Source organism: Crinia signifera, chromosome 4 (genome assembly GCF_055691185.1).
Source record: "Crinia signifera chromosome 4, ASM5569118v1, whole genome shotgun sequence".
NCBI lineage: Eukaryota > Metazoa > Chordata > Amphibia > Anura > Myobatrachidae > Crinia > Crinia signifera.
Genome location: NC_139220.1, coordinates 140,407,444 through 140,421,144, shown reverse-complemented (window position 1 = coordinate 140,421,144; position 13,701 = coordinate 140,407,444). Strand labels below are relative to the sequence as shown.

The following is a 13,701-nucleotide window of genomic DNA, read 5'->3' as shown; positions in this document are numbered from 1 at the left end:
TGTTCTTATGTAGGTGGGACCAAATCAACTGCTGGCAGAAAAAACACAAATGCAGGTGGAATTACATTTGATATAGTAATGTAAAAGAAAGAAATTAATTATATTCCTTCTGCCTACCTATATATAAACACTATTGCATTCTAGAGACTGACTGATAAACAATACAGAGAGCATTCAAGTATAAAGTATACAGACTGAATCATAGTTCGTCACAAAATACAGGGAACATTCCAGAGATTGTCATACAAGATATACATAGGTGTGCGCAGCACATTTTATTAGGGGGTGCACCATCTATTGTTCATGTCTGACAACACCCATTGGGTGCGTCTAACACCACCAATCAGGCGTGTCTACCATCAGCAATTCGCACTCGCTACATTATAAAACGCCTCTCAGCCACACCATAATCTCCTGCCTATTTCAGTTTTAATCTTCTAATTACTCTGTGTAACAGTGCATGCAGATAAATTCAGAAGCATATGGATGACACAGATATGTAGTGATATGACAATGGTCTAGTACAGGGGTTCCCAATCTTTTTTGAATCATGGAATCCTACAGTATCAGAATTTTTTCACGGCACCCCTAGGCCATAAAAAACAACAACAATACATATAGATTGAGTTTATTTGCGATTCTTATGTTCAGTTATGTGGTAAAGGGCAGTATTTGCTTCTGTTTGTACACATTTTAAGATGGGAAGCCACCAGAACTGGTTTTGCCTATAAATAATTAACCATAAATAATTTGAATTGGTCCTGCACCACCAACCCGGGGCACCCCTGCAAGTGTCCTGAGGCACCCCAGGGAGCCACGGCACACAGTTTGGGAACCACTGGTCTAGTACAATTAACAATGCAAAACACACATAATTGAATGATGGGCTCTTCTTTTAAAAGAATATCGTTCTAAAAAGCAAAAGTCTTTGGTAAAAGGTATTGCTGGTTGCTAGCAGCAGGGAGGTGTTTATAAGGGTGGGCACAACATGAGGGGGTGCCTGTGCACCCCTAACACTCTATGTGCGCACGCCTATGAAGATATACAGAGACTATTTTTTACTCCATACTTCTTTCATTTATGTATTGTGATACTCCACTAACCTACTGTAGGCTACACATGTTGAATCCATAAACTGTGTATACGTGTATATTATATATATTTCACTGTAGGCTCATCGCATCACAGTAATCCACTAAGGGTGACATTTAATAGGATGCGAACATGTGATTTTTGCGATTTTTAGGCAAAAAACGTCCGAAATCGCTTGGTTTTCCGAAATCGCATAATTAATGCGATGCCGAAAACGGAAAAAAAGAAAAAATGTATTTTGCAGCGAAATCGCACATTCTGAAGGTGAGATTTTTAGTATCGCTGGAACTCGCATCCAGATGTTTTCACATTGTAAAGTATACAAATTGCATATTTAATGAGATGTGAAAATGGGAAAATGTTGCTAAAAATCAGCACACATGCAGGCCAGGTTCTGACAGGCGAATTTGCCAGAACCATGCACAAATCATTGAGACCTGTGCATGGTCCTGTCTTAAAAAATGTGTAAAATACATTTTTTTTTTAAACCAGCCCCGGACTCTTGGACTGGTCCTGCTTCCAAAAATAATGGGGACAAAATATTTTGAAACCAGCACTGGGCTCCAACAGCCCATGGTGTCATTCCACAGCCGGGGGACACTTTTTACATAAGGTCCCCCGGCCGTACCATAGGGTTAAAACTATCATACACCACATTGCTTTATACAGGTGAACTACAAGTACCAGCAGGCCTCCCTCGCATGCTGGGACTGGGACAGCCATGGTGCTCATGGTATGGCCGGGGGACCTTATGTAAAAAGTGGCCCCCAGCTGTGGCATGACACCGTGGGCTGTTGGAGCCCATTGCTGGTTCAAAATATGGGGGACCCCCAGATTTTTTGTCCCCCGTATTTTTGGAACCAGAGCCGGTCCAAGAGTCCGGGGCTGGTTTCCGAAATACAGGGGACCCCTTCGCTTTTTGTCCCCCATATTTTTGGAACCAGGTCCGGCTCAATGAGCCCAGGGCTGGTTATGCTCGGGAGGGGGGACCTCACAACATTTTTTTTTATTTTAACACAAATTCGCACATTTTTACACATTTTTTGCACATTTTCATGACTAAAAATAGCACATTTTCATGACTAAAAATCACCCATTATCGCACTTTATAGCAGTTTTTTGCCTGGAACATGCAGCTCATCAAATATGCGATTTCGCAGCAAAAAAAGCGATTTTAAAAAGTGCGATAAGGTGCGATTTTGGAAAGTGACTAAAACTCTCATCCTATTAAATGTCACCCAAAGTATATTGTATCACTCGAGCAAACTGATGCACATGAGGCAGCAAAAAAATTAATTCTGCTCAGCCTCATCTGTGCTTTCATTGGCCTACAGATAATAAAAAAGCTAAATATTGTTAACACTATAGCTTTAAAAAAAGAATTAGGGTTATCTTTACTAAAATAAGAGTTCTAATGAAGATAGGATGTTCGCCATAGCAACCAGTCAGATTATATCTAAATAAATAAAATGTAGAATCTGATTGATTTGCAACATCCCATCTTCAATAGAACTCCTATTTTATTAAATAAGTGTATTGTGCCTCCTCTTACAGTATTTCTAATTAATATTAGTATTATTACTACTACTATTATTATTATTAACAGTTTCTTATACCATACATGAACTTTTCAGTACCTGAGGGACATTACTATTTTCTTTCAGTTTGTTGTATTTGAGAAAAGCATTGATGGGATATGCATTTGGAAATCATTCTGTTCCTTGTAGTGCCACAAGGTGGATCTAGGGGTGACCCTGATAAGCTGGCTCTCAACTTAGAAATATGTTTATGTGCTATTATCATGTAGCCTTGTAGTAGACAATTGTATGGCCCAGAGTGGGTACTGTTACCGTGCAGTGTAGGGACCTCCAGTATCAGAGAAGCTGTGAAGTGGCCTGGAGGCTTACCATGTTTTTGTAAATACATATGGATAATTAAGATCTTTGAATTACCTACTACCCTGTGGTTTTTCAAATCTTATTGATAATGTCCCTTGGTGTGCTGGGGGATATAAATTGTGTGTGTCTTTCTAGTCTAGAACAACCCCTATTCGATTGGGCAGCTTTCCATTTTTTTCTTAGTGTTTCTAAATGACCATATAGAACAAGAACCATACACATTCAGCTATCTTATCTGCCATAATCATCTATTTTTATTGAAGTTTCTGTCAGTTTTATAATTTGTCAATAGATTGAAGACTACCATACACACCACTGGACAGTACAATCAAAATAGAATAACCTTCAAACTATTGGCAATATGTGGCAGTTTCAACCCACCATTTTAAATGATTCTTAGTGTATTAACCCCTAAAACATCATTCATGATCTTGAAGTTGATGAAGAGGAACGGAACATTAAAGATGCCACCACAAACCGGGAACTTAAGAAATATGTATTTGCATTTACAGAATGTGTTTATTTTGAGTTGCACATATCATAAGATATATACTGAACTGTACAACATAAAATAAACTCCTACATACAAAGGCATTTCAATTTACAGTATATTATTTTTGTATGGGTTGGGATTTAATTAATGCAGTGGCCATTACAGGTGCATAATGTTATACAAGATGCCTAGAGGATAAATAAACTGTGGTTATAGCCATTTTCATTCCCAGCCAGCCTTCTTCTGTCTCTTCAGCCACCCAGTTTCTGCCAAGCCAACCTTTCTTTCTCTCTAGCTACTCAGTGTTTCCACAGCCAGCCTTCTTGTCTTTCCAGCCACCCAATTTCTTCCCAACCAACCCCCCTTCTGTCTCTCTTGCCACCAAGTAACTCCTCAACCAGCCCCTTCAGCCTCCCCAGCCACATAATGCCACATCAGCCAGCTCATATGTCTCTCCAGTCATCCCCTTTGTCTCTCCAGCTCCACAGTGTCTATCCATGAAGCAACTAGATCCACTTTCAGCGGTGAAGCGTGTGTGATGTCATGCCATCACGTGCATCTTGTCTCTAAGTGAAAAAATCAGTAATTTTATTGTACCAGGTAGTGCTTGGCAAACAAAAGCAGCAGTCCAGAAGCCACAGGTAGATCCATCTATAGCCACATGCTTGCTCCATTGCAGTGATCAGCATTGGTTATAGATAAATCTGTGCCCCCCAGAGAGCTGGCTCCCAGAAGCTTATGTTTCCATTGCCTATGGAAGATCCACTATTGGGCCACTAGTAGCCAGGGGTTGGCTGAATTTTATTGTTAGCTAACATTTTTGTAAAATTACACATCAATGGAATCATTGGCCTAACAAATCAGTTTCAAATAAAGTCAACTTTTTGTTTAAACTATTATGTGAATTTTGGCTTCTGCATATGCAAAACAGTTATTTGCTGCTATAGCCATAAATGTCCATGGAGTGGTGCTGCCCAGTATGCAAGGGTAAGCAGGTGGCACTATTTCTGATCCAGTGCCATCTGCATTTGGCTTGCAGGGTGTATAGAATGACACAGCTCTTTCGTGAGAGCCACCCTGCACATCCTTCAGATGCATAGAGCACTCGGGGGTAGATTTATTAAGCTCGGTGTAGTGTTAAACTGTCTGGTTTTTATCACCCGGCAAATCAGCTCCTACCTGTCATTTTTCAAACCAAGCCTGTAACTTCACAGGTAGGAGTTGATTGGCCGGTGATAAAAACCAGACAGTTTATCACTTTACCGAGCTTAATAAATCTGCCCCTCAGTTACTGTACCTGGTCTCGGCCCTCTGTTTTGTGATGTCATGGCTTTACAAGTACAGAAGGGAACAGCCCCAAGCATATTCTGTGGCCGGCTATAGCACTGCACATTGTCCTTTTAATTATCTGAAAATGAAATATCACCTTATTATCATTTACAGACATCACAGCAACTGCACTGAGTTTAGGAAATGATTATGAAGCAAGTTTTAGAACTTACTCTACCTTTAATAATAAAAAAAAGTTTGCTTATCTAAAAGAAAATATTCCTGGTGTCAGTCATTGCTCAGATTTACAGACTTGATAAATGCATTCATACATTGCAGCTCCAATGTAATAAAAGGAATACGAAAAGCGATTTTTAAGATAATAGCATGTATGTGAGTGTAGAAAAAAATGACCTTTCCAAAGAATAATCAAACATATTCTAAAGCATGGTAAAGGCTTAACGGTATAATGAAAAAAGGTGTATTGGCATATAATAAAGCTTCATATAGTGAAGCACTATATGCATGAGGTCTGATAAAAATACAATGCATTTGTTAAAGATAAAACATAACTACAGTATATATTTAAAAAAATGGCTGTAATTTTGTCATCCAAATAGGTAAACAGAAACATAAAAGTGTGAATATGTTTCTTCTATTGCCCTAACTAAGCATTTAGCTTTCTTTCAGCATTCTCTTCTACATTTCATCCAGGGGTGTTATTAGGCTCACAGTCGGAGGAGACGTGTGAGATGGGTTTCATACATACAGTAGAAGCATCTGCAGGCACAATGTAGCAATTGTTGGACCTCTATGTTTGTGACTACCCACACATTCTGGCTTATTTAATAAGAAAACAATAAATACTGAGGAATTCAGCAACAGCAGGTGTATGAGATGTGCAAGGTCAACATTAGCACATACTGTACATACTGATGAAGAACGCCTACTACTCTTTTTTGAATTTACTATAATGCTAATCACATTTGAAACCTTTTGAGAACAATTCACAGTAATGACTACATTAAATGCAATATATTTAATTGCAATTTATTTAATTGAAATTTACGGTATTGTGTATTATAGAGGCGCCCCCGATGTACATCGCGCAATGTTTTATCGCATTGCATGCCATGCACCCGATGGCATGCAATGTGATGCGACTCGATTTTGTCCCCCTATGCAATGAAACATTGTATAAGCACCCTAAAGGGTGCTTTTAAGTACCCAAATGGGTGCTTACAATGTTAAATGCACCCCCACGCCACCCCCCCACACTATAAACGTGAACCCGAAGCGTGGCGACCTTTTCATACCCCCACTATCCACGTCGGCGTGGAGTTGAGAATAGAAAGTGTGGCGAGAGCAGAGAGCCACCTAGCCCGAAGCGTGGCGAGGGGACGCGGATACCTGTGAAGCCCGCGAGGGGACGCCGATACCTGTGAAGGTATCCGCGTCCGCTCGCCACGCTTCGGGCTCGCTGCGCTCGCCTCACTTTCTATTCTCAACTCCACGCCGACGTGGATAGTGGGGGTATGAAAAGGTCGGAGGACGCGTACCGCCGCCCCTCGCGGGCTCGCAGCGCTCGCCACAGTTCGGGCTCACGTTTATAGTGGGGGGGGTGGCATGGGGGTGCATTTAACATTGTAAGCACCCATTAGGGTGCTTATACAATTTTTAATCGCATTGTATGGCATTGTATGCCATACACAATGTCATACAATTTTAAAATTGTATGACATTGTACAATATCGTGCGATATCGCGTCGCATTGCATACCATCACATGCCTTATGGTATGCGATGCGATGGGCGCCGCTATAATACACAAGTACCAAATTTACTGAGATGGGAGTTCTATTTCACATGGGATGTTGCTATGGAGAACCAATCAGAATCTACTTATTTATTTAGCACATTCTAGAAGATAACAGATAGGATGTTGCTATGAGTAACCAATCAGATACTATCTGAAATAGTAAATTTCCACCCAAAGTGTCCAATTCAGTTGTGATCTAAATAATTTTATGTTTTGCATTTCAATATTTACATTAAATTTCCTTTATTTTTTATAATTAATATAGGACATACTAAATTTCTCTTTGTCACCATACCCCCTCTTCATCGCTCTCCTCAAAATCTCTCTCTCCATTTCTCTCACCCTAATCTCCACATTTCTCCCTCGCATACTGCCTCTCTCTATCACTGCCCCCTCACTCTCTCCGGTGCATCTATGAAGCAGGTGGGAGGGAGCAGGGGTCATGCCAACTGATATTTCAACAGAATACCTTAATTATTATCAGCAGTTGATTTCATTACGGTAAATAGATATGTTTACTTATAGTTTCTAATTGTAGTATATATTGGAATAGTAAATAGTAATGGGCTTTATCTAGAGAGTGCACTTGCTTTTGGAATGTATGTATTATTCATTCATAGTTTATTACATAGCTTAGCATATTCATTGTGCTTAACAATTGGAACACAGTAATAGAAAACAAAGCTGGGTAAAAACAGACGTACATAGAAGTAGGAAAGTCCTGCTCGCAAAATTACACTCTATGGGGAAATAGACAATGATATCCATGGTACAGATGCATAAAAGTTCTGAACGATTGCAAAGGTACTTTATGGGCTGTATGATATACTCACAAAGCAATGCTGACTTGGAGTCAGGAGGATGTGAAAGTAAGTAAAGACAAAATGTGTGAGGTTATGTCTAGACTGTATTGATGGGTTGTAAATGGGTAGAATAGTTTACGAAGGTTATGTGGGCAGTTCTGGACTGTGATAAGCTTGTCTAAGATGGTGAATTTTCAGGGAATGCTTAAATGTTTGTAGATAAGTGGAAAGTCTTATTGGTGGTGGGAGGGCATCCCTCAGAATGAATACAGCCCTGCAGCCAATAGGTAAAAAAAAGCAACTGCCTGTAATCATAAGGAGTGGGTGATATGTGTGGAGAGATGCAGATATTGTGCAGAGCAGAGAGGTCAGGTAAGGAGAAATTCTGAGATAAGGGAAGCAATGTATGTTGATGCAGTTTTTTTAAAAGCCTTATGTGTACATAAAAATATTTTATTTTGAATATGGTAGAATTCAGATAACCAATGGAGGGACCAATAGAGAGGATAAGCGGAAGATATATGTTTGACGAGGATGATTAGCCTCGTAGCTACATTCAAAATGGATTGTAGTGGTGAGCAGTGGCGGTTTTTACCTAAAAACCCCCAGGTAAAATCCGCCACTGTCTCTGTCTAAATTGAAGCCAGATGCAGTCTGTGAGACTGCACTGGCTTCAATGTGACTGGCAGTGACTTCCTATTGGAAGTCTGACCTGCCAGTCACTGAAGGAAGTGCCATTAGGAGGTGTTCTCTCCCTCCAGGATGCCTCGATGTGCGCAAATGCGCAGCAGCACCCAAAATGGGTTCTGCGCATGCGCAGTAACGCAGACCATACTGCGCATGCGCCGGACCAGGGAATCTAATTAAGTCTCTGGGGGCTGCTGCAAAGGCAGCCCATGGAGGCTTTGGCTAGTGCACGCGCAGTATGTATAAATTTACTGTGCATGCGCTGGCTCCGTGCAGGGGACCAGCGGCCTGGACCAGGACGGAACTCAGAGCATGGCAGTCTCAGCGGAGGGGGCGCATTGTGGCAGCCCCCCTCCTCGGGGTATGAACCGCCACTGGTGGTGAGAGTCTATTTTTGGGAACACCAGTAAGGAGATTTTTGCAAAAATCAATGCAAGAAATAATGAGTGTGTGGATTACAGTTTTTGCATTGTCGTGTGTAAGGTATAATCATATTTTGGACATGTTGTTTAGATGTATGTAACGTGATTTTGAGACAGACTGAATGTGTGAAACACAGGACAATTCAGTCAAAATGCATGTGTTCTTTGACATGGTTTATTTTTAATAGCCATTGTTAATGAAGATGAGACTAGGGCTGAGTTTATGGAGTAGACTATTATCTCTTAATTCTGAGTCAATCTAGGGTACTAAGCAATAATTATAATTCCACCCTGATTCTTCCTCTGCTTTTTGAAAGTTATTAAGATACAAATATCCTGAGGTCCACCCAGCATCTGTTTTAGTGCCGGAATCACCCCATTGGCCCTTGGGTATAAGTGCTAGATAGCCAGCCATAACCTTCTGTATCAATATATGAGTTTATGTTACACTTGTGCCCACTTTTGATTGAGAAAATTGGACAAGACTTAGGGGGAAATTTACTAAAGGAAATTTGTAAAAAATAGGTGTAAAAATAGGTGTATTTGTATCCAGAAATACACTTATTTTTGACATTTACTATCCCGAAAATACGGCAATTCGTATTCGTATTGATGTGCTATCAATACGAATATGAATTGCCATATTTTCGGGATAGAAAATGTCAAAAAAGTGTATTTCTGGATACAAATACACCTATTTTTAGACCTATTTTTTTTACAAATTTAGTAAATTCCCCCTTAGTGTCTACAGTAATCAGTATGCCCCATCCTCCAGATAAGTGACCAAATATGGTATGGAATAATATCCTGATACTTTATTTACACTTTTTTTTTCAATCTTTTACAGGTACTAGAGGTCTAGATCATACATGGTGATGATTATTATGATGATTTATAAGCATAGCAGTTAAAATTGGCCAAGTCGAAGCTTTCCATTCAATTTTCTATTCACGCTTCTTAAAATAATAATAATAATAATAATAATAATAATAATAATAATGATATTTATATAGCGTTTTCTCCCAATAGGACTCAAAGTGCTGTACCATCGTCTTTACAGCTCGAAATACAAAACAAGCTTAAGAGTGGATGTCAGTGAAATGCTTGAGTAAATAAGTATGTCTTTAGTCTCTTTTTAAAGGATTCTACAGTGGGGGCTTCTCGCACTGTGCGAGGAAGAGAGTTCCATAGAGTTGGAGCAACAAAGTTGAAAGCTTGACCCCCAGATGAATTCAGGGAAATTCTGGGTACTGTTAGTAGTCCTTCTTCAACGGATCATAGTAATCGAGTAGAACAGTAAGTAATCAGAAGCTGCTGCAGGTACCTTGGGCTCTGGTCATGTAGGGCCTTGAAAGTGAGTAAGCCAATCTTGAAAATGATTCGCCATTTTAGAGGTAGCCAATGAAGGGCGTAGAGAATGGGCGTTATGTGGCTGGAGCGGGGCTGGTTAGTTAATAGTCTGGCAGCTGCATTTTGTACCAGCTGCAAGCGGTTCAATTATTTTACTCGATGACCCAGGTAGAGAGCATTGCAGTAGTCTAGTCATGATTATATAAATGCATGTATGACTTTAGGCAGGTCTTCTGAGGGAATAAAGTGCTTGATTCTGGCTATGTTTCTCAGATGAAAGAATGAGGATTTGATTGTGGCTGACACCTGATGTTTAAGTGTCAGGCCATTATCCAGGACAACACCAAGATTCCGCATATGATCAGAGTTTTTTAGTGCTGTGCCCCCCAACTTAAGACCTGTCAGTTGGCTATGCTGCCGTCTTGTCCTTATTTTATCATCAGGACTTCTGTTTTATCTGGATTCAGTCTCCACGTTCTGGGTTCTTAACCACGTAATTATTAAATATGTTTTTCGAATGTTCCCAAAAGCTTATAGAAAATGTATTTCTGTTATAATACTTCCACATATCAGTTATCATTTCCAATATGGATAAACCAGAGTGTGGGCATATTTTTTTCTGTTTTAGTTCAAAATATTTTGACTTGTGTTGTTATGGCAGTATACAATTAAGGCTATAAAATGCCTGGTTATGTGTGGCTCATAAGCCAGACCTTTGTAAATGTCCCCCCTCTTTAGCTAAGAGGTAAGTACATTTTACTGCAATGTAATGATGTGCTGAGCATATATGCTATGTTAGTGATTTGCAGAATATTGACCACTTGACATTGGAGAGCAAGCTCAAAAGTTTTGTTCAAGATGGCCACTGTGAGCCAATCATGGCTCACCACATCATCACCCTTCTCCCACTGACTGGTTTATATGAGGCAGCGGCTGGCAGCCTGCCAGCAGGAAAGTATAGAGCATGCAAGACAGCCACAAGTCTTGGTGGGCAGTGGCCATTCAAAAGAGCCTAAAGGCCAATGCTCCCCCTAGATGAAGGCGTGATGGTACCTGTAGGCTGCCTGTAAACAACAATATTATTATACCATGAACCCTAAACCTACTGCCACTAGGGGAGTGGAAAATAGCACTGGGCTTTTAGAACTTTGCTGGTTGTTGCTTAGAAGGGAGGACCCCATTTTATTTAATGGGTTTCTTGCTTTCTGAGGAATTCAAGCTTTTGGATGACCAGTTTGGGGGTGGTTTTATGATGGCAGGGAGAAACTTCACTGAGTGTCCTCCTTGCATGGCATTATTCCTGTGACTGGCTGGGCTTGGTGCTAGTTATTGTTAGATTAGGGAACATTTTTTTTGGGGTGGGGGGGGGTGTTAATTAGCCAGTGCCTCCCCAGGCATTAACCACTTTGGTGGCATGTCTGGAAATTATACAGGCTGACTTGCACTAACGGTGCAAGCTCTCCTAAAAAATTTGTGGGCAAGCGACTGATATGTAGGAGTGCGCCAGTGGTGCAAACTTCTATGTCTAGCAACGGGGAGCAATTGGCAGCAGCAGCCCCAGGCGAGCAGGGGCTGCTGCAGAACCGCTGGCACTCCCTTGACTGGTGAGTATTTCTGAGGCAGAACAAAACTGCCCTGGTAGGTTTGTCCTAAACCAAGAAAACCCACAACTCAAGGGGTTAAGCTTACCACACGTCACTGGATTTAGAAGGTATCCAGATGATTAGTTCACTCTTATTATGTTTCATATAGAATGCTGAGCCCCGATGATATTGTAATACTGCTGTATTTTGAAATTAGATGTAATTTGAGGTTCGCACAATTCAACATACATTCACTTTGTATTTGACACAATTTATTATGTATTATGCAAAATCCAAAAAACTCTAAATGAGGGCCTAAGTAGATTATATTAGTAAACATAATGAGAATATTTGCTCTGACCTACAGCATGTATTTCTGTATTTATATATTTATCTACAGTATATTACCTCATATTAGCTAATGTTTCAGATCCAGAGACTCAATCTCTTGATTTGTATTTTTAAGTATCATTTCTTTGTGCAAAATGATATCTTGCGTGTATTGATCACCTCTGAAGATGTGAAGTAGGCCAAGACACGATGGGGATAATGAAACCAATGGGGACATTCTTTACAGGAGAAATATATAATCTAAAACATTATTCTAAGAGGCCACTTAGTCAAATGGTGGCATATCTGGACACTTTGATGAAGCAAATCCATAGAATAAAACAGCATGAAATCAGTATTTCAAACTGGAAAAATATCACCTTTTGATTAATTTGCAGCAAAGATCTTCTGTGTTGAAATAAAAATCAGAACAAAGCAAAAAGCTATTAGAGGATAAATACAGTAATAGTACTCAATGGAAAATCAGCCAAACTATGAAAATGTTTAGTTTAAGCCTCCGATGTATTTTTTTGTCCATCAATAAACACTAAAGACAGCAGCTAGAAGTATAAAACTACATTTCTACATTACCCATTTCTATAGTATATTGAACAAAAGTTTTTAATGATTTTTGGGATGGAATTCTCTTAAATCATCATGTAATTTTAATAAATGAAATAACTGAACATCCATTGTTCCTAGAATGTAACTTATGCCTGAATTGCTTTTTATCCCATTCACCAGTCTTCTGTCTCCCAGGACTGACAGGATTGGTTTTTCGCTGTTATGAATGTTATGAACTTTTCAGTAATTCGATATAATCTTAGCCGTAATGTGCACAGTTTTAATTAATTTTTTTTTTCTTACATAATGTACAGGTTTTTTTAGACCTAATAAAACTAGTTGAGAGCAATGAATAAAAAACTAGACAATAACAGCATGCATCTGTAAAAACACAGTGCAGTATTAGGACAATGGGTCTGAGCCATTGTTGAGCACTAGTGCTGCCGCAGATGCAGTTTTTGACAAAGATGCTGAAAAATAGGCCAACGTAATAGCTGATGGGATTTTTACAGAGATAAACAACAGAGCCTTTCCAGCTGCCCTCAATGTTAACGCAGTCACAACATAAAACTCCTGAGTGAGTCTATGATCAATCAGAATGGCAGCCACAACTGAGATACTGGAGGCCTGTTTCCAGTGATCAGCATCACAGTAAGCTGATGATACATGCTCCAAAAATGGTCCCAACATTCCAACATGTATCTCACATTGGCCCTTATTCTACTCGGCTCGGTACGGCCCGCGTGCGGCCGTACCGCCGATGTTTTTGTTCTGCACATGCGCAGAGGTCATTCTGCGCATGTGCAGCCCCCTTCGCCGCAGACGGATTTCGTCCGCCGCAAAGGGGGCGTATAGGGGCGTGAGGGGCTTCAGCCCCTCATTACCCTATGTGTACGCCCCGCGTTTCATGGGCGTTCCCATGCAAACGCGGGGCGTATGCATGGTAATGAGGGCATGACGCCCTCATTACCATGACATGGGGGCGGAAAGCTGACGTCGCCGGATGTCAGCTTTCAGCCCCCTTTCAAGCTCCCACACGGACGATTGTCCGTGTGGTCTGAGCTTGCGGGAGCTGCCGCGGCGTGCGGGCCTGCCTTCGATGGTCGTCGACCATCGAAGGCAGGGGGCAGCTCCCACCATGGTGGAGGCGTAGCCTCCACCATTTTTGTGCGGATCGCCAGCCGTCCGTGTACGGACGGCCGTGGCGATCCGTCGGGTGGGCGGCCCTTGGTTTGTGCGGTCGGAGCCCCGTGTGCGGCTCTGACCGCACCAACCAGAATAAGGGCCATTGTCTCTCTGCTAGACTCAGACTGTCTCCCTTTTTGGATGCACGACGCCTCTCCTGCCGACTGATTTCTTCCTTCCACTCCTGCCTCCTACATTTTTCATGTG

The 13,701-nt window shown here is 40.9% G+C and overlaps 1 protein-coding gene across 6 annotated transcripts in view; it reads right to left on the bottom strand.

Annotated features, from left to right (window-relative positions):
* SYT1 (synaptotagmin 1) overlaps positions 1-13,701 on the bottom strand; it is a 642,856-nt gene that overhangs the window by 103,856 nt on the left and 525,299 nt on the right. The gene's annotated exons all lie outside the window — the stretch shown is intronic.